This window comes from Scatophagus argus, chromosome 21 (assembly GCF_020382885.2).
Source record: "Scatophagus argus isolate fScaArg1 chromosome 21, fScaArg1.pri, whole genome shotgun sequence".
NCBI lineage: Eukaryota > Metazoa > Chordata > Actinopteri > Scatophagidae > Scatophagus > Scatophagus argus.
The window spans coordinates 3,080,373-3,100,265 of record NC_058513.1 but is presented as its reverse complement, the minus strand read 5'-3'; the positions used below and the strand labels follow the sequence as shown (position 1 = coordinate 3,100,265).

General features: G+C 39.5%; 1 protein-coding gene across 10 annotated transcripts in view; it reads right to left on the bottom strand.

Annotated features, from left to right (window-relative positions):
- The window catches only part of myocd (myocardin), a 106,029-nt gene that overhangs the window by 52,788 nt on the left and 33,348 nt on the right, over positions 1 to 19,893 (bottom strand). The window lies entirely within an intron of this gene.

The following is a 19,893-nucleotide window of genomic DNA, read 5'->3' as shown; positions in this document are numbered from 1 at the left end:
TTTGTATTGTTTCTTTTCAGAGGTCCATCTCAGCTCAGGCAGACAGCAGGGTGCGTCTGTTTGTTTACAGAGCTTTAAGCCCGCTTTCAACCGCACTGATGCATCCCTCCGTCAGCCGCCACCATCCTCCACTGCTGCCAACTTATCAATTTACACAATTTACAAAGAACAGACGTTCCTACCTCCTGAACAAATATTAAACACATCTACTCTGTGGATTCAGTAGCTTAGAGAGCCCCCACAAGGTGTCGATGTGAAAAATGAACCTCTTACTCAGATCCCAGACAAGCCAAGTCTTCTGTGCAGCCTGACTACGCTCCATACATCACCTCCTGAGGCCTGCACCATAGGGCACTGCAAACATACATTGCTGTTTTCTTTAATAAGCTCTGTTTGGAGAAGCACTCATATGCTTACAGGACAATAAAACTCCCACAAATGTATGCAACACCTTATAAAAAAGGCTTCTCCAGAAAGTTAGGATGTTATCAAGGCTACAGTTTTACTGAATAATCTTTGCAACAAGAAGAATAGTATTTTGAATCAAACACCATAGACTTATATTCTAGAATATAAATATGTGCTTAGGGCATCCCAGCTCAATTAAGATCCCAGCAAAACCACTACCAGTGCTATAGATAAAGATATAAAGATAAACATTCAAAAATCATGTCATCTAATTACATTCATTCGCATGATTTAGAATAACCATTTACTTTAACCAGTTGGTTTTAGCTGCCTGAAAGCTGCTGGAGCAAAGCAGTGACACAGTGATAGTGAGAGATAATTTTTAAACTTGACCAATAGCCTCTAAAAATGTTCACTTATGTTCAAGGGTGTGCGAGTGATTGTTAGCTGACTGGATGCTTTGATTGGATACAGATCAAGAACCTGCAAAATTGGCCACATTTGGCTAAATCACTTGCGCCTCCTACCGTAAGGGCAGCCATCATCAAGGCCATACGCTGAAGAGTGCAGCAATGGTGGTGATGAGCAGAACATCATGACCAGCGTTGGGCATTAACTCATCACTTAATTCAGATTATTTCAGGATGTGTTAGCTTGACGTGGGGGATGGAGGTTGAGGGAGGCTGTTAGCTTCTATCAAATGAAGAGGAACGCAATTCTCTGTAACTGCAAAGTTGTCTTACTCACATACAGACATGGGTAAGTGCACCTACGTTCATTTAGAGTTGGAAAGCGTGTGAATCTCACAGCTAAGGTCAGGGCTTCTAGAGAGCTATGTGCAGTACCTAAGGCTAAGCTAGCTGTTGGATGGTCTTAAGATGCTCCTTTAAACTGCAGGCTGACTGTTTGCTAAACCACAGTGTGTCATTTTTTACTTCTACATGTGTAAGTGGAGTGATGAAAGTAAAGTAATTAAAACGTGTTTGTTTTACTGCCGAGTATTACGTTAGGTAAGGCACTTACTTTCCATAGAGTCATGTGAAATGAGTAATTAATCCTTCCTCATCACTTCTTCACTTTCTTCACAGCTAGCCAAAATATTATGGCCCAACAGTCATGATCACTCATGATGAATGATACATAATAATCTTCCAGATTGCCAGATTTGGCTGATTCCACCAGCCAAAAGCTTTTCAGAGTGCTGCTAACTCAAGGTGATTTTCAGTCTGCCAAAAATCAAAAGGTAAAAAAAACTAGTCAAATCTGGCAGCCATATGTAGGCCAAAGGCGGCCCAGACTCAGCAGGCTAGCTGGGTATCTGCCCACGTTCGTAATGTCTGCCTCCATTAACTGCCAAGATGGTTGTTAACCCAAAACCCAAATCTAGGATTCAAATCCTCCTTAAATTTAGGGGAGACTCTTTTGTTTCTCTACCAGTAAAGAATCAAAGTCCACAAAGCTGCGCAAGTTAGAAACACTGTGGGTCTCAGAGTAACACTATTGCAAATTTCAATCCTCTGTATGTGCTGCACAGATGGCAAAATTGACAATAAAGTTGACTTTGAAACAACCAGCTGTTCATAGCCTGTTTTGCCAAAGCTCTTCAACATGGCTACATAACGGTGTGTGTTATCGCCTGAAAGCCCTTAAGGATGCCCTTGCAGTTTTCTGGGATTCGACTCGCCTCTTCTAGGAAACAACACTGAAGACACTGCATCTACTCAGGCCATATCTTGACACAAAGATTACATGTCGTGTGGCTGGAGGAACAAAAAGGGGTTGCACGCTTTACTGTACATAAACATCAGCCGGGCAAACAATAACAAACCAGTGCTTTCGCCTCAGAAATAAGACAACAGTCACAGTAAATCATAGTCTGTTAAAAGGCTAGAGGAGGCTGGGACTCCTCTGTGGAGCATCGGGGGAACCTCTTTAATGAAGCCTTAACTGATGGGCCTGTCTTAAAAGCCAACCCAGAGCCCACCCAGACACAGATGGGACCCACTCTGACAATTTATACCACAGCAACAACTCCCACTTGGAATAGGTAGAGATAGGCACAGGAAAACACTGCCTCAGACAAAGCAGGGACAACAATCCTGCCTTCGTTCAACTTGATGTTTCTTATTATTCCTACTGTGATAAGTTATCAGTGAATCTGATGGCATAAGATTGACTGAAGAAAAATGTTCATTTACTGAAAGGGAAAAAGGGTGGGGGGGGGGAGAAAAAAGAAAACATGGCTGTCTTCAAAAGAACCAGGTTATAGTCTGATGCTATCTGAGACGGTGTTGAGTGAATGGTGGCCTGTATCTCTGTGTCAACACAATAAGAGCCAAGACACGTGGCACTTGGAGCCCCATCAAGATGAGATGATAGGAGGTTCCACTTAACAGTTGTCCTCTTATCGATTGTCTCGGCCAGGCCAAAAGCCTGTTGTACTATCTGCCCTTCTCTCAAATGACTCACAGATTAAGGAGTGACTGGAGGGGCAGACAGTTACTCGCCTCAGGATGTTTATGACCCCTCCCTCCACATGTTAATCTTTATTAGCTGGCAGTGTCTGAGTTACCGGTTACAGATCTTGCCTGTGTGATGTCACACTTAAAGAAGGCATGTTGTAGATTTTCTCAGTGATGAAAGTGTATGGTGAGACAATGTCTCAAAATGTCAAGTCTCAAATTCTTGTATATCCCTTGGTGTTATAATTCAGTTTGAACTAAAGTTAAAATTCATTTCTACAGTAAATAAAGATAGACGAGATGACAGCTCCTCAAAACTGAAGCCGAAATATCTTGATCACTCCCTGATGAGTGGAGGAGTATAGGTCATAAAGCCCTACCCCTCTGTGTCGAAATAAAACAAAATATTTTAGTAATTCTTACCATGCTGATATATGTGTTCATTTTATTTAAAAAGTTTTAGTTAGTTATTTTGTGTACTAAAATGGGATTCACATGTCATGGTTAACAACTGAGCATTACTTCTGATTGATTCAGGTAATTATACAGGGGGGATCTCAGTATTCCAACTGTACCATCCAATCATGACTGTACAGACTCTGGCTCCAAATGACATCATCAGCGCAAGATGGGAAAACTTGTAACCAGGATATTTTGGCTTCAATTTTTTTTTTTTTTTTTACAGTGGGAGGAAGTGGAGAGACATTGTCCATTTTTATATAGATACTTGTATTTTCATGTTGCAAGATAACTAGAGGAACATGACACTTTCCCAACTGACTCATCAGTACAAAAATGAACACCTTTGTTAAAGTATCTTTCTGTGTAGATAAAAACTAAGATGCATTCTGACAAGAAGAATCCAAAAAATGCAAAAATATAAAATAAAAATAAAAAATGAGCACATCCACTTCAATTCTATGCCATACACTATATAGAGTATACAGGCCCACCTCTTTATGGGGCTGTTTTTCAGTGGTTGGGCTCGGCCCCTAACTTCCAGTGAAGGGACATTTTAATGCTTCAGCACACCAAGGCATTTTGTACAATGCTATGCTTCCAACTTTGTATTAACAGTTTGGGGAAGACCCTTTTCTGTTCCAGCATGACTGTGCCCCAGTGCACAAATCAAAGTCCATAAAGACAAGGTTGGATGACTTTATTGTGGAAGAACTTGACTGGCCCACATAGAACCCTAACCACAACCCCATCCAACACCTTTGGGATGAACTGGAACGGAGATTGCGAGCCAGACCTTTTTGTCCAACATCAGTGCCTGACCACACTATTGCTCTTCTGCATGAATGGGCAAATATTCCCCCAGAAACACTCCAGAATCTTGTGGAAAGCCTTCCCAGAATGGTGGAAGCTGTTATAGTTGTAAAGCTGTCTGTATATTTAGAATGCAACGTCATTAAATTTCCTGTTTGTGTAATGGTTAGGTGTCCCAGTACTTTTGTCTATATAATGTATCTTGTGGGACCTGGGTGAGTGTGGTTTCCATGAGAACTTAGCAGTCAAGAGTATCAGCATATGGAAATAAAAGTGGTCTCTGGATTGGAAAAATGATAAGACACTGGCCACACAAGCAGCTGATCTCAGCCACCTCTGATTTGAGCACTCCTTACATGACTCCACGTTGTCAAGGGGTTACAGGGCTACCCATTGCTGTGAGTTTTGACATTCTGGTAATTTGCCATCATGGCAGCCAGATGCAGGAAAGAGAGATGGCTAAAACAATCTCGAGTTTGTCTTACAAGTGGGACAAACCGAGTGCAGTGGGTGTGCAGAAGCTGCAGGACACTAAGCAGCTGTTGAAATAACATCAATTAAAAGTACAGGTGAGCGTTTTTTTTATTAGTAATGTGAACAAGCTAGACTAACTACCTAACTCTTTTGAAGGCTAGTTTGCCACTTTGAAGCTTCATAAAGTTCATAAAGTGAACATATCCACTCTCTTAGTGGACTGCAAACTTAACAGCATGATGGATCTTCTATAAAGCTGAATGTGACAAAGGGAAGGACGTCCCTTCTGGCACATAAAGAACTGAGGTTATCTCTTCTCATTCATTTGGCAATGACATAGTCAGGAAAAATATGCAGAAACTAGGCCTACTGTTAAATTATATGAACACTACTTCCTATTATAGTATACTTATGCACTAACAATGTCATTAAGCGATTTCTCGTGGCATTCATGAGCTGCTTTACTGTAATCGAGCTTTTGTTTTATTTAACTTGGACTCAAAGCATAGATTGCAGTATTTCATGGTGAATTATAATGCACTTTCTATTTGTAGATTTTTCATATATCGAGCCAAAGATTCACACATTTTGTCTTTACTGAATCTCTTCATCAGACCTGGTGATCTTTCACTGATAAATTATTCATTGGAGTGGTCACATCTGGTATATTTTCTTTTCTTTTGTCTCTTTCCTGCTTCTCTCACACTCTCTGGGGCCTGTAGGCGACCACCAGCCGAGCTGACGCTGAGCCAAATTTACGGGAGGCTTTCATGGCCTGTAATATTTATATTGGGGTTAGTCCAGGATGTCCAACTGGTGATTGTGAATTTATGTTGCAATCAATATGGGGGATCCTCCAGCTGAGCTCATTATGATAATTCCTTCTTGAGTTAAGATTAATAACATTTGTTTTGCACATTTTGATGGGAGCACCATAATTGGCTGTTTCTAGCTTAGCTAAAGTGCTGTTCTAATGCAGCTCCACTTGTTTATGACAAAAGTTTAACTGAACAACATTCTTTTCTGGAATGCTTTTATCTTAAAGGCTTTTCTCTGAGACTGAACTTTTCCTCACACCATTATCAGGCCAAATGGTAATCTCCAATAATTTCAGCATCCGATACTGTACACTGCATCCTCAAGCCTCATGCTGCTTTAATCCAGCAGCATGATAATACTTAGCAGAGTGGAATGTGAGCCTGTAACTGTGATGGGTGACAAACTGTATTTGAGCGAGACAATGTGCCTCTCAACAGGCCAGAGGTATGCTTTTATCCTCCTGTGAATGTAGCAAAAATAGGAGTAAGCAGCCAACATTTTCACTCTATGGTTTGTGTAATGGTCTGCTCTAACCTGAGCCTTTACTCACACTGCTGTTGAAACAGGTGGTGTTTCGGGATTTGTTTGAAACTAAATAGACTTACGAATGCTGAAAAGGGAACCAGCTCTATGTACATTCACTTTAGACAAGTTGTTATTAAATGATTTTTTAACAGAGGATTTGGCAAGATTTAGAACTTTTGCCATTCTATAATAAACAATGGCATGGCCATAATGAAAATATTTACTTAATTCTCTAAAGTGACTTATGGCAACTTTGGCCACTAAACAGAGTGTCATGAGTGTTATGGCGTCAGGTGCCACAGTCTGTATAAATACTGCCTGTACACTTGTTTATAGGAAAACCCCCATCTGGCTTCAGCCAAAACAGTCAGACACACTGGTGACCCCTAGGATTTTTCGAATGGAAAATATAACAGGACTGTTTGCTGAGCGAGGGGATAGCTGAACGGCAGTCAACTGTCAAGTGACAGACAAGACAACGTTGTAAAAGACTGCAGGCTCCACATCGCTGAGCCCGGCCCTTTCTCAACCTGTAAACACAGAGCCTGGCTTTTGAAGAACTTTCCAAAAAAGCCCAGTGGCCTTTTCTCATCCCCCATTTACGGGATTTATAAACGATGACAGTGTTATAGCGCTGTGCAAACTTAAAAGTTCAAGTAGGTAATAACTGAAGGAATTAGCACAAATATGTACCATAAGAATGCACCAATGACAAGGAACTAAAAAATAAAAATCAGCTGCTCAGCAATGCTTAAGAATGTAAACAAAACAATAAGACATGATAAAATGGCGTATTTTCAGCTCATTCTGGGATTTATTGTACAACATGGGATTATTAAGCTTATTCATTTGAAACTGCATTAAACAAGCCTAACATTTTTTGTTACTTTTACCTATTTTATGACCAATGTGGTTTAGTCTAGAAGGCCCCTAAAAGCAGCGGGTGACAGTTGATGCATACACAGAGCTGCTGTAAGTTATGGCAGACGTTTCAAATAAACAAAGGAGGGCTACAATAACTGTTTTTGCTGCACATTGTGAAAGAAAGGCAACATGAAAGAATATTGATCAGTAAAGAGTTAAGAGTCATGCCTTTGTCACCGCTTCTATTAATTACAATTTTATTAATTAGTTGATGGATTTTCATGCAGCACAACGGTGCCAATATTGTTCACCATAATGAGGCATCATTGTTTACTGCTACTTTTTTAATATGGAAATACATCTGAGTTTATTTTGAATGTTTAAAAAAATGATAAAAATCTAATAAACAAATCAAAGAAAATAAAAATTAAAAATAACATATACCTGACCGGGAGCTTTTTTTGCTGCATTTCTCTTTAGTGCAAAGTATCTTGTTTATTGTTGATTTTTAGGTCATATTAAATGTTAAATATATGATATTTTGAAATCAGAGAACAAAGAATGATGTCACATCCCCTCCCTGTGGGCTCTCTGCTCTACTGAGTCCCTCTCAGTACTTCTCACATAATGGTCTATTAAGAAACTTTCTCCTATTAGAGTTCTACAGCACACTAAAATATGTTTCTGAAAACATTTGCGCTAAGAAACAGATTGTATGGCAACACAGTATTGACTCGCATTGATCAGCACTGCCTAATTTTACAGTTTGAATTAAGTTTCATGAGCCTCTGTTTAAAAGCAGACACAAAATGACAACTGACTTGTCATAAACCTTATTGGTTTGGAGCTAAACAGTAAAACATTCCATGCTTCGTCTTTTTTTTAGAGTAAACTCATCAGATTCATGGCTAATGCTTCACTTGTGTCTAACTGTGGCCTTCTTTAGACAATTTACAGATCTAATAGATGAAACAGATCATTAAAATTCATTTTTTTGCCCAAAATATAATCATGAAAAGAACTAGAACTTAAAAAATGGTTTCATTCTGCAGGGTTAACTACACTAACTATAATGCATAATGTTACATTATGCTGAGAGAGCTGCTAAGTATTTGTTTATAGCAACTCTGTTCAGCCAATCAGTCACTAACAACTGAATTTTTGGAATTGTAATATGTGAAAACCACATTTTTCACTACTAAATTAGAGAACATATTTTTCTTTGTTTCTTTTTTTGTAACTATTAATATAATGAGCAATATGTTCTCTATGCAGCTTAAGGAAATTTAAGCAGCTTAAGGAAACTTCAGTATGTGAGCTCCAAATCACAGGGAAGGTGAACTTATTATTCAGTTTGGATGCTGATGTCTGTTGCTTAGGAGGAACTTTGCATTTACTTCTTAAGTTTTATTTCACTTTATCTCCTCTTGTGAATTGTCTAAACTGTCTAAATCAAACACCAGAAACACATTTTGTGCAAGCACAGCAAGTGTGCAAGATGTCAATTTGGTGATGTACATTTCCTTGTTGCAATGCTACGCTGAGATTCAGGCCGATAATTTGTGTTTATGTGTACCCAAAACATTTTCCTTAGTGTGGCTTCAACACATTCTCCAAGCGTGTGTCAAATGGCTGCAGCAAGCGTGTGAATTTGGCGATTAGTATGAGAGGGTAAGTGAGGAGCTGCGGTCAGGCCGATGTGTTTCTGCTCTTGTCAATGCAGCTGTGCTTCTAGTATTCCCCTCCTTCAAACTGTTTAGCTTGACGCCCTTTATCCACATCAATCACATGAGGAATCGAGCCACGGGCGTTTCATCAACAGTTTTCGCTGTGAAAACAGTGGAAGATGTCCCAGACCCACTTGAGCGCACATTCAACAGAAATTAACTGGAATGGTGCGAAGCAGCAGAGGCTAGTGTAGTGTCTTGACTGGTCGCACATGCCAAGAGAGATTAAGATATTCCAGAGAAGAGAATCTGTTAATATTTTACAGTTCACCAGATGTGTCCAGTGTGTTATGAAAAACACACTTTCTATGAATCCATCATCTTCCAATCCGGCCCAGCCCTCAGAACTCACCATAATACTTCAAAGGCAATGGCACGTGGTGGATGAGGAAATATTACTTCAACATTAAGAGCCCTAAGCAGATTCCTCTTCATGTCCCTCCCACCCTGGTGCCAAAGGATGTTACAGCACCCAGCTGAGCTCCAGAAGAAGGCAACCTGAGGAGGCCAAAGGTCTAAATATACCAAATATCAATACTGGAATTCCCACATGCACACTGAGACACAAAAACAGACATGCAGAGAGTTAAATGATCTGTGTTTGAAATGTTTTGTCACAGCCACAGTGAAATGTGCATGATTTGCACCTCCGTGTTCACCCCGTGCACATCAGGCCTCATCCTGTACGTCATCCACTACACATGTTGAGGGAGGATTTACAACCAAACTTTGAGCAAGTTTAAACATTTTATTGCCACCGTGAAAAATAGTAGCGAAGGGAAGCATGATTAGAATTCATCACATTCTCTGTCTCTCTCAAACACACAGAGACAAGCTGCTAGAACAACAAAATGAAAAATGCAGAGACTAGATACAAGTACAAGGAGAAGTGACCATGACCTCATCTGAACTGGGCTTAAACTGATCCAACCCACAGGAACACTAAGAACCAATTTAATGAGCTTTGGGTTCTTTTGCAGGAAATAAACACATGTAAGAATTAACGTTTCTTGGCCACACAGCGCTAACTTTCAAGGTGACAGTGTTATCATCCAGAAACTGGAACTTGTCACCAATAAAACACTGGCCAATTCATATGGTGGTCTGCTGTCTGGGTCTTGAGAACCTTGAATGACTATTTATTTATAATTTTAATGAGATATCATTTCATGAGCTATAATGGGGTGCGGCTGTAGACAGATTGCAAGTCGTTTGCAGTTCATCAACAGTACACTAAAAATGAACAAGAATACAATAACTCCGCAATAAATAACCTTTATGGGTACAGGCTTGGTCACACCAGACAGCAGCACAGTGAAATTCATCGTGCATTTCTGTGATATACATTTGGTTCTAGAAATTTAATGATGTAATTACTATTCACAGGACTAGATGGCAAACTACAGTAGCTGGCAAGCTAACCTCTTACACATGCTATAGGCAGTCACAATGGCTTCTTTCCATTTAAGATACGTACAACATTCCTTCTATAAAGATTTACTAAAGAAAGGGGGAAAAAAAGCTCTAAGTGAGCTCAGAGCCTGCTAACTGACAGTTAACAGTTAACATCTTACCTCATCGATAGTTGAACACATTGATTAATCATTAATATTTAGCATATAACTTTTTTTTCTCTGATTAAGTTTTATTTAAACAAGTTAAACTTTGCAACTAATGTAACATTAAGTTCACAGTTTATTCAAGAACTGTATTTATACCAATGACTTCTGTCTCATAATCCAATCCTCTTTTCTGAAGTACTTTTTAATTCTAAAACAAAAATGTATGGTGCAACATAGAGAAGCTACCAAGGGATCCTTTGATTTGGGCCCTTGGTTGACTCGGGCCCTCTTGGTTCTTCTAAAGGTCAGAACTGTCAAAGTAGCTATGCTGCATGTTGCATGGACCTTAAGCAATTACAAATTTGACATGTCATTGCACTGACACTGAATAAAGAAAGCCTAGAGCAGATTATGAAAGATTTTGGTCTTATCGGACCAATCCAGCTTGAATCTAGATTGTATCTTCATATCAGATTTCTATAGATGGATATCAGTTTGCTGCTCTGGCCACCCAAATTGGATTTCAGATCTTTTGTGTCGCTCACAATGTGACACAACAATGATGTCAAATCCAGAGTGATGGAAATCAGCCAGTATGAATGTTTTCTTCTGGTATAGGAGGAGAAGAGGCTGTGCTGCACTATTTTGAGGGTGAGATGATTGATCTCCATTTCTCATGCTTCCATTTTGGAAAGTCAAGTCACCATCATATGTGACACCAATGTTATAACACAGCAAAAGGTTGGGGGATAGGATGAATTGGGGATACAAATGTAATCTGATCACTAGCGGATAACAGTGCAAAATGTACAGTCTACACTGAAGGTTGGCAACCATCTCTCCACAAGATAACAATCACTGTTGTGCATACAGGGAGCACAACAACAACAAGCACTCTGTTTCATGTGTGTTTGTGGGCAGCACCTGCTGTGGTGTTTATGCTTATTGCATTCTCGTGTTGACCGACTTTGTGATGCTGTATTCCACTGCTGATTTCATTACAAGTAATTTATTGAGCATAACATAAGCATGTTTCACCTGCAATTTATAGGTGTACAGTTTGCCCTTTTTTGCTTTACACAAGTCAAGCTATGCAGAGAAAGGCATCTGTATGTTGGATTACTACCTGCTTTGAGCATGAGGGCAGGATGGACCGCTTTAGCTCAGGGTCCTGTGTGATAGTTTGCTAATGCAACATGAAATTAGTCATTATTTTCGACGCATTCTACACATTTTCAATACAGCAAGTTGCAAAAAATCATCAATCAGGTTTGATGACTTGTCTATTTATTTATTTTACATGCAGCAAATACAGAGCTTGTTAGTGGCATTCGCAGAAGTCTGCCAACACTCTACCTGTCCTGCAATAACCTATGTGACATCACTGCTCCTCAGCCCAGCAGCCTCCCTGCTGCCGAACAGGCTCCCTGCTGGCACCATGAATAATGGCCTGTGTGTTTAACTTGCTCAATACAAAGAAGCCATGTAATCTAAATACATATGGTAATATAAATACAAAGGAACCGTATAATCTAACACACCATGGTTGCCGACCTAAGTGTGTGGACTGTTGTGTGTGTGTGAGACTGTGACATTTTGGCTGTGCCTCCCGCTCTGTCTCTGGTTGGGTAGGCTGGCACTCTCTGTGTTTAAAAAGCTCCCGGAAAGTTTACAGAGAGTGTACTTCTGCTGGGCTTTGTGTGACAAGCTTTAACGCACCATACCCATCAGCAGCAAAACAGCCGCAGACCTCCCCGGAATCCACTCTGCCACTTTCCATTCACGCATTTCCATGCATTCCCCAGCTTCCTTCAGTGTCCTGTCTCAAAAAAACCTGTGTTGACAATTCATTTTGGCTTTGTTTGTCAGGCTGCAAGCTAAGAGGCTACTGTGTTCGCCTTGCTTTTGTCCTGCCGTGTGTCATCATGTAGAATAGGGCTAATCCATGCTGGAAAAGAAGGCACAAATTCAATGCAACTGTCAATTCAAGCTTCCGCTATAAAAGAATGTCAATTAGGAAAATGCATGTACTCTAGCTGGCTATGCTGATGTTAAACTTGTGAATTGTTGTTGGTAGTTGCTACTGTGAGGAAAACCAAAAGTGAGCCGCTTGTCTTTGTGACAGCAGCACCAACAATAATACCACTTGGAAACGCTGGGCGTGGTTTGTGGCCTTGAATTGGTTTTATTTCCCTGCCTTCAAGGCAATCAATAGCTTACATTTATTTCTTTGTGGCATTCAAGAATTGGTCCACCCAGCAAACAATCTAAGAAATATGCCCCGTGGTTTGGTTGATTGACAGATGGTTGATTGGTTTTGGTTTTATTTGTACAGATTTTTGCCTGTCTTTTTGTCTTTGAGTGTTTTTTCAAGGCTTTAATTTTCTGTGGGCGATGCCAGAATAAGGAACACTAATATCTGTATTTCTAAAATGATTTGGTAGGTAAGTCCTTTTGCTCTATCGTGACTCTCATTGAATTGAATTAAATACAACCTTAAAATGTAGTGACCTCAATGTAGTGTACAAAAGTAAAGACAATTACTGCCAAACAAAAAGATCTGAAGGCTTTGAGTAATTACATAAAGACTCTAATCCTGAATCGAATCCCGGTCTGGGCCCTTCTATGTGGAGTTTTCATGTTCTCCCTGTGCCTGCGTGGATTTTCTCCACGTACTCCAGCTTCCTCCCACAATACCAAAAACACGCACATTAGGTTAATTAGCTACTCTACATTGCCCCTACATGTGAGTGATTGTCCGTCTTTGTGTGTCAGCCCTGTGATTGACTGGCAATCAGTCCAGGGTGAACCCTGCCTCTCGCCCATAGTCAGCTGGGATAGACTGCAGCCATCCAGAAAATGGATGGATGAAAGTTTAGCTGTGACACTGTTCAAAGAGAGAGCGAGAGATGCAAACTGATTTACAAACTGAGCACTGGTTGCTCTGGATATCTAAATCAGTGATGTGTAGTGAGGGAAGGAAGGGTGGGCAGTGACTCACCAATGCTAAACAGAAATGCTGACATTATTGCAAAGCTGCTTCTATTGACCAGTTGTTTCTTCATTCATGATTTATTGAATCTGTTTATTATACTTCAAACTCTTATTTTTCTGAATGTCTGAAGATTACACATATTGCAGTAAAACTTGTCAGAGTAGTAGTTTTAAAAGTGCAGTGTGCTCCTTATGCCACAGCTTGTTCCTAAAAAGTGCCTTTCCTGAATGCTGAGGCACAGGCCACAGGTGCCTCTGTATGCCCTAAGGCCAGTGTTTTTATAGACTAGTACATCTGTACAGGGGTTCTTACACCATTTTGAGAGATCATTCTTGAAACTTGCCAGTCTCTGTCTTCATTGGCCTTTATTAGACAGATGGCCGCGCACTTAGAGCCGGGGTCAGCTCACCACTGTTGCCAAGTGCTTGCTCATGGGGGTTTTGCTGGTTCTCTCTGTACTAAAAACTAAATTAAAGAGTTTGGTCCAGACCTGCTTTAATTGGAAAGTGTGAGACATGAGACAACTTTTGTTGTGATTTGGTGCTACATAAATAAATTAAATTGAATTGAATTTGATTATTGTTTGGTATAACTGTGACCTCGGACAGATGAAGTCCATATTTAAATACCAAATAAATGTCTTTTTTCAAGATAATACTGCACATTTTAGAGTGGTCTTTTATAGTGAACAGCCTAAAACCCACCTGTGTCATGTCATGTTGTTTAATCAGTATCTTTATCTCAGTATCAACAGCTGTCAAATGGATGGTTTATCTTGACAAAGGAGAAGTGTTCACTAGCAAGATTTGAACAGATTTGTGCTTAACATATGAGAGAAGTAAGTGTTTTGTGTGCATAAATAAGTCTTAAATCTTTTTCATTCAACTGGTAAAAACTGGAGGCAAACACAACATGTTGTGTTTCTTTTTTGGTATTATTGATGTTGGAGTAATATTACTGTTGCATTAATGTGCAAGTCACACCGCTGTAGTAAAATACCAATAAATGCTTTATTGTTGGGTAGGATTATTCTACAGCAACGCGTCATAATTTATAAGACTATTTTATGACTGAAGCCTCACTGTCCGATGAGATCCATGTATCTCTAAACAGTAAACCTTTATGAGTTTAGGAAAACAGCCCTGTTGTAAGCTTTGTGATGCATTTTACAGCTAATTCAAGAGGGGTTTAAATAGGGTTAAAGAGGGTTTTATGAAGGTCTGAAAAATTGTAATCTGAAAAGTAACTGGTAACTAAAGCTTTCAGGCAAATGTGGAGTGGTAAAAAGTACAATATTTGCCTTTGAGAGGTAGCAGAGTAGAAATATAAAGTTGTACAAAAATGATATATTCAAGTAAAGAACAAGTACCTCAGATCTGTACTTAACTACAGGACTTGAGTAAATTGCCACATACTGAGGAGTCACAAGTTATGCTTTGCCTCCGAGTCTCATCACTTGTAATATGGCGGTAGCTTCCAAATTTGTCTCTCTCAGCTCATATTTTAAGGAAATGCACCACAAGCCATTCCTAGACGGAATATTTCATTTAACATTTGTATTATTTCAGGAATGATAATAACAAGATTTTGGTATTCGAATTAAGTTTTTGTAGACATAGCTTACTTCACTTGAAGTAAATGTGAAAAATGTTTTATTTGTGTTTGGACACAACAGTTCAAAAATGCTTAACATGCACTCTGTGACCAGAATGATCAGGCGTAGTGCTGCTCAGACAGAAGATAGCACATCATTGATCTGTTATTTAAACTCATCTCAGATATTCCTAATAATAACGTGTCTCCATGATGTCAGTTCTAGGAAGCCACATCCCTCAGAAGCAATATTTACAATACACTGGGTACTTGGGAGTCACAAAGTATTCTGGGTAATGCTCAAAGTGGCTTTGTCGAGGCAGGAAAAACAGTCGAGGTTAAAGGAGAAGGAGAAATGAAGAATTCTTCTGACGATATAGATTTGGGTTACCAGTTAAAAACATCCATACTTTACGTATTTCATGAATCACTCATAAACTCCGTGATTATGTAATCTCCATTTATAGCAAACATGCACACACACCTCGTGTAAACACAGACTGTGTTAACAATTTTAAACAGTGGAGCCTTAACATTTAAGTCTGTTTGTCCTCCTCACACTCCAGTTTTGTTTTTGCGATGAACTACTACTGAGGTATTACAAGTGCAGCACATATACTAGTATGGAAAGAAATAAGAACCTTGAAATCCCAGACATAATGTAAACGCCTGCTTTTTGTCAACTAGTCTATAGTCTAGACACTTCACTACATTTGAATCACTTAGTGACACCCTTATAAGAACTATGGTAGCAGCTGATTTTTTATGAATATGAAGTCTTACCTCCTTCATGACAGTTTTTCAAATCCCTTTTAACCTATTAAAGTAAAATGTCAACCTGAGCTCAATGTTTTCATTCAGTTACTGCTACAACATGGGCTGCGTGTCATGCAGATTCCTCGAGGCACTGATTGCTGATGTGACGCTCTTCTTAAATGAATTTAGTTGAGAACACAAACTGAAGTGGTCCAGTAAACGGCAGTGCTGTGGTGACAGTAATTATGAGTGGCAGTGAACACACTTGCCGCTTTCTTAGGTCCCCCCCAGGCTAAGACCTGAATCCAATGCGGCCTCCAGAATAAGACCTGGCAACTTCATCAGAGCTCACCAGCCATTACCTCACTGCTTTCAAATGGCTCTCAGAAGTCCTCTCCAATGCAATCTAATATTCACACAAATGTACTTCCCAAGATCGCTTTACTAATAACTGACCTCAATTCATTTTGAGAATGACTCGGAAATATGCCACGTGAATATGAAACACAGTATGAACATTGTAGAAATATCGCAAAATGTGCAATGAAATCATTACTGTTATATTGCAATACCACAAATACAAAAAGACTGAGAGCCTCTACCTCAATGCACACTCCAGTGTACTCAGTGCTCCTATGGATTCAGCTTTGAAAATCTGCAGCACAAAGCAAGTTAGCCTTATGACAAAACAGAAAAATGACACTTTTCCTCCAGTACAAATGGAATAAAATGTGGTAAACATCTGTTGCTGCAGGAAGACGCATAGCAATAAATGTCATTTCAAAGATTCTGAAGACATATCGCAAACATTTTTATACTTAATTATAATAGCTCACCAAAGAATATGATGAGATCTAGGAACGCTGTGACAAAGTCAGATGAAATGAACAATCAGATGATCAGGTCAGAAAGTTTAGTCAAACCATTATTTCGACGCACAGAATACCCCTCACGGCACAGGAAAAATATTTGTGGACAACTATGGCAAAAATGATAGGGAGCAGAACAAGAAAGAACAATGGACAGCTTGGATAGTCATTTTACATTTGGCGTTTGTTTCTCTCTTCCAAAGGTAAACTAGCTAAACTGAGGTCAACACTCATGTCATGTCATTTTTAGCCATGTTTCCAGATCTCAGTGATGAAACGATAGAGAAACTCTGAAAATAAAGTCAAGGTTGTGATACGTTTGAAATAACTTTAATTTCAAGAGCTAGCTCAAATAGCCTACTGCTAGTGTTGCAGCCGTTCACATCTGCATTATGACACTAATATTTTGCAGAGCAAAGAAGACTCAAATAGAAAGCTCAATAAGTACAGAAAGTGTACTTCAAAACACGAAAAAACATTTTTTTAAAAAACTTTACTTGATCCCGTTCCTCATGTTCAGTTCACATAAATGTAACCCAGTCACAATAGCTAACTATGCTAGCCTGAGTCTGTGAGGTGGGAGCACACAGCTTTCATGTCCATTTTGATACTGTCATGTGAAATTCCAGATCTACAAATAGATAAGCAGCACTGACTTTGCTCGGTAGATAATAATGTTCTTAAAAGACCAGTGTGTAAGATTTAGTGGCATCTAGCAGTGAGATTGCAACCTATTGAACAGTCTCTTTCTGGAGCCAATCTTTGGTCTGTCTGTTCTGGGCTACTGTAGAAACATGGCATACTCTGTGGAAAAGGACTTGTTCTATATGTACAAAGGCTCATTCAAAGGTAACAGATTAAACACTAATAAAAACATATTTACGAATATTTCTTGAATATATAGGAACACACCTTTGCCATAAGCTTGAAACAAACCAGCTCAAAGAGCAAAAGTATACTCTATAGCTAGCTTCTATTATTGCCTTTATGTTCAAATAAAAAGGAATCTCACGGTGAACTTGTAGTGTAACGAGGCCATCAGTCTCCACCTGACATCCACCAGTTGCGTGCATAAACTGACAATGATAAACCATAAATAAATGATAAACGATGTATCCCCATCTAGACCCATTCGCATGTAGTTGGAAACATTAACTGGCGTGACAACCTGTGTTGCGACACTCCATTTTATGACAAAATGTCCCATTCCACTCTGACTTTTTATCATCAGTGGGAGAGCAGACACAAGAGATACACACCAGCACATTCTCCACCCAAACATTCGAACGTGACACGCTGCAGGAGCACCTTGCCCAGACGCGACTCTACGTAGCTGTTTGACGAGGGCCATGTGTGTTTTTTCGCCAAATGTCCTTTTTTTCCCCCTAGGTTCTGAGTAGATGTATATCTGCAAGTGGTTAAAAAAAGGAATTGATGGGGGCTGGTGTCCTTTAGATCTGAGCCTGTGCTGGCCTCATCACACACGGAAAGCTGAAAGGAGACTAGCAAGATGCTGTTCTTGTTTAATAGGTGTCACATTAGCTTCAAAACACGAGAAACAGACAGCCAAGAGGATTTTTTTTTCCGTTCCTGAGGCTCCAGATCAATGTAGCCTGTGTACTTTCACCGTTTTATAAGAGCACAAGCTGTAAGAGAAACATGTAGACAGTGTTTTTTGTCAAAGCTGTGGTGTTTGGTGTGTATGAGTTGACATGTTTGGCTGTTTAGTATTTAGTGCACGTCTTCACATATCCAAATAGTTCAAAATACAAACCTCATAGACAGAATAGCTTTGTTATATTTATTCAAGAGGAAATCATTCTACATCTCTGAGTGTTTAGAGAGATCTAATACAGATAAGTGCAGAAGGGATTTCTAATGAATGATGTCATCTAAATCGAAGCCTGCTGTTTCAGTTGTATGTTGCTTATATAATAAATAGCTGTACTTTGGACAACCAGCTTGAAAAATATCTATTTGTGATGAGTGCAGATAAGTGAGGACTAATATGGTGATTGTGCTTTGTCTAATTGGCAATGCTCAAAGATTCGCAAACTGTAAAATATGTGCTTCTTTCCCTCTGTTGTTTCACACTCTGTGCTTTAAAAATGTCCCACTATCTCACCAAGAGGCTGTAGATAGCTGTGGAGTAGTGATACCATCCTGATGAGGACAGCCATCCTGGAAAAAGAGATTCATTTCTGGGCACTGAAGTTGTAGGGTGTGAAAAAAGACCTGATTTCATGAAAGAAACCCATAAAAACAAAGGAGGGCCTGACAGGCTGTCACACATGTTTAATGAGCTCTGGCTATTTGGAAAATAAAAGAAGGGTTCTGACGCGTGTAACATCTTATCTCCTTTGCTCTTTTCCTTTGTGATTTCTGTTGTATTTCCAAGACAAGCAAAGCCATCGCCAGTGGAATTTGATGCAGCTCGGATGATGGGCCCTCTTGGGAAGCAGCACCCAAATAAGCCCTCCAGGCCCTGAAGTGGTAGGAGTTATATGAAGGGGAGGGAGACGAGGGAGAAAATGAAGGGAGAGAAGAGAGGAAACGAGAGGGAGGAAAGACGAGACTGGAACCATCAGATGAAGTTGTGAAATTAAGGCCGAGCTGTTATCTGAGTGTACAGAGTTGCGATGAGATGTGGCGATGATATTTAGGATGTGAGAAAGACATTTCCCTGTTGTGTTTTATGGGTCTAAAAGGATAAACACACTAAAAAGTAACCCGAGTTCTATCACTGAGTCTGACAGTAGATTAGGAAAAAAAAAAAATCGTGATTTACAGAAGAAGATTTTGTCTGAGATTAAAGCATCATTTTGAAAATCAGTTCAAAAATGTATTTATATTGAGAAAACAGATTGAAAATACGTAAAACCAAAACCTGAAGTACTTTTTAAAATATTTGTTTCAGTGTATTTGTATCATGCACATAAAGTGTCCAGCCCACATGGATTTATAAGATACCAAGACAAGACGTAACTCCTTACATATATAACATTTCACTGCAAACAAAGAACTCAGTGTCCTGTCCCGAGCACCACAAATAAAACCTGACACAAGAAAGTACCCTCCCTAGAACAGAGCTCCTTTTTTTTATAATATAATCCAGCCAGGAGAGCTCATTTCACTCAAAATGCAGCTCTTAAATCAATAAGTAACAAGCAATGAAACATGAAATTTACTTTGTCTTCAATCACCTAAAGCACAAGACGAAAAAGCTTTTTCTCTTCAGGGAGAATGTTAAAGAGTCCTCCACACATAACACTAGAGATGAGTCTGGAAAAAAGATCAAAATCAATGGACATCAACCAGAGATATTGTCCCATTATTGTGTGTGTGTGTGCCTATGCTGAATATTCTGCTCTGTTTAGCTTTTACCGCTGCAGTAGCACCTGTGTCAGACAGATGACTTCGCCCATTATCTGGAAAGACTGACACCCATTATAATATCACAGGCTGCTGATACATGAGAAAAGTATAGTGACTTCATTGTTAAGCAGCTGAAGCCAAAACATGTCACTCGACGGTCTAATGTGTTAAACTGACTCTGAGATGCTGTTA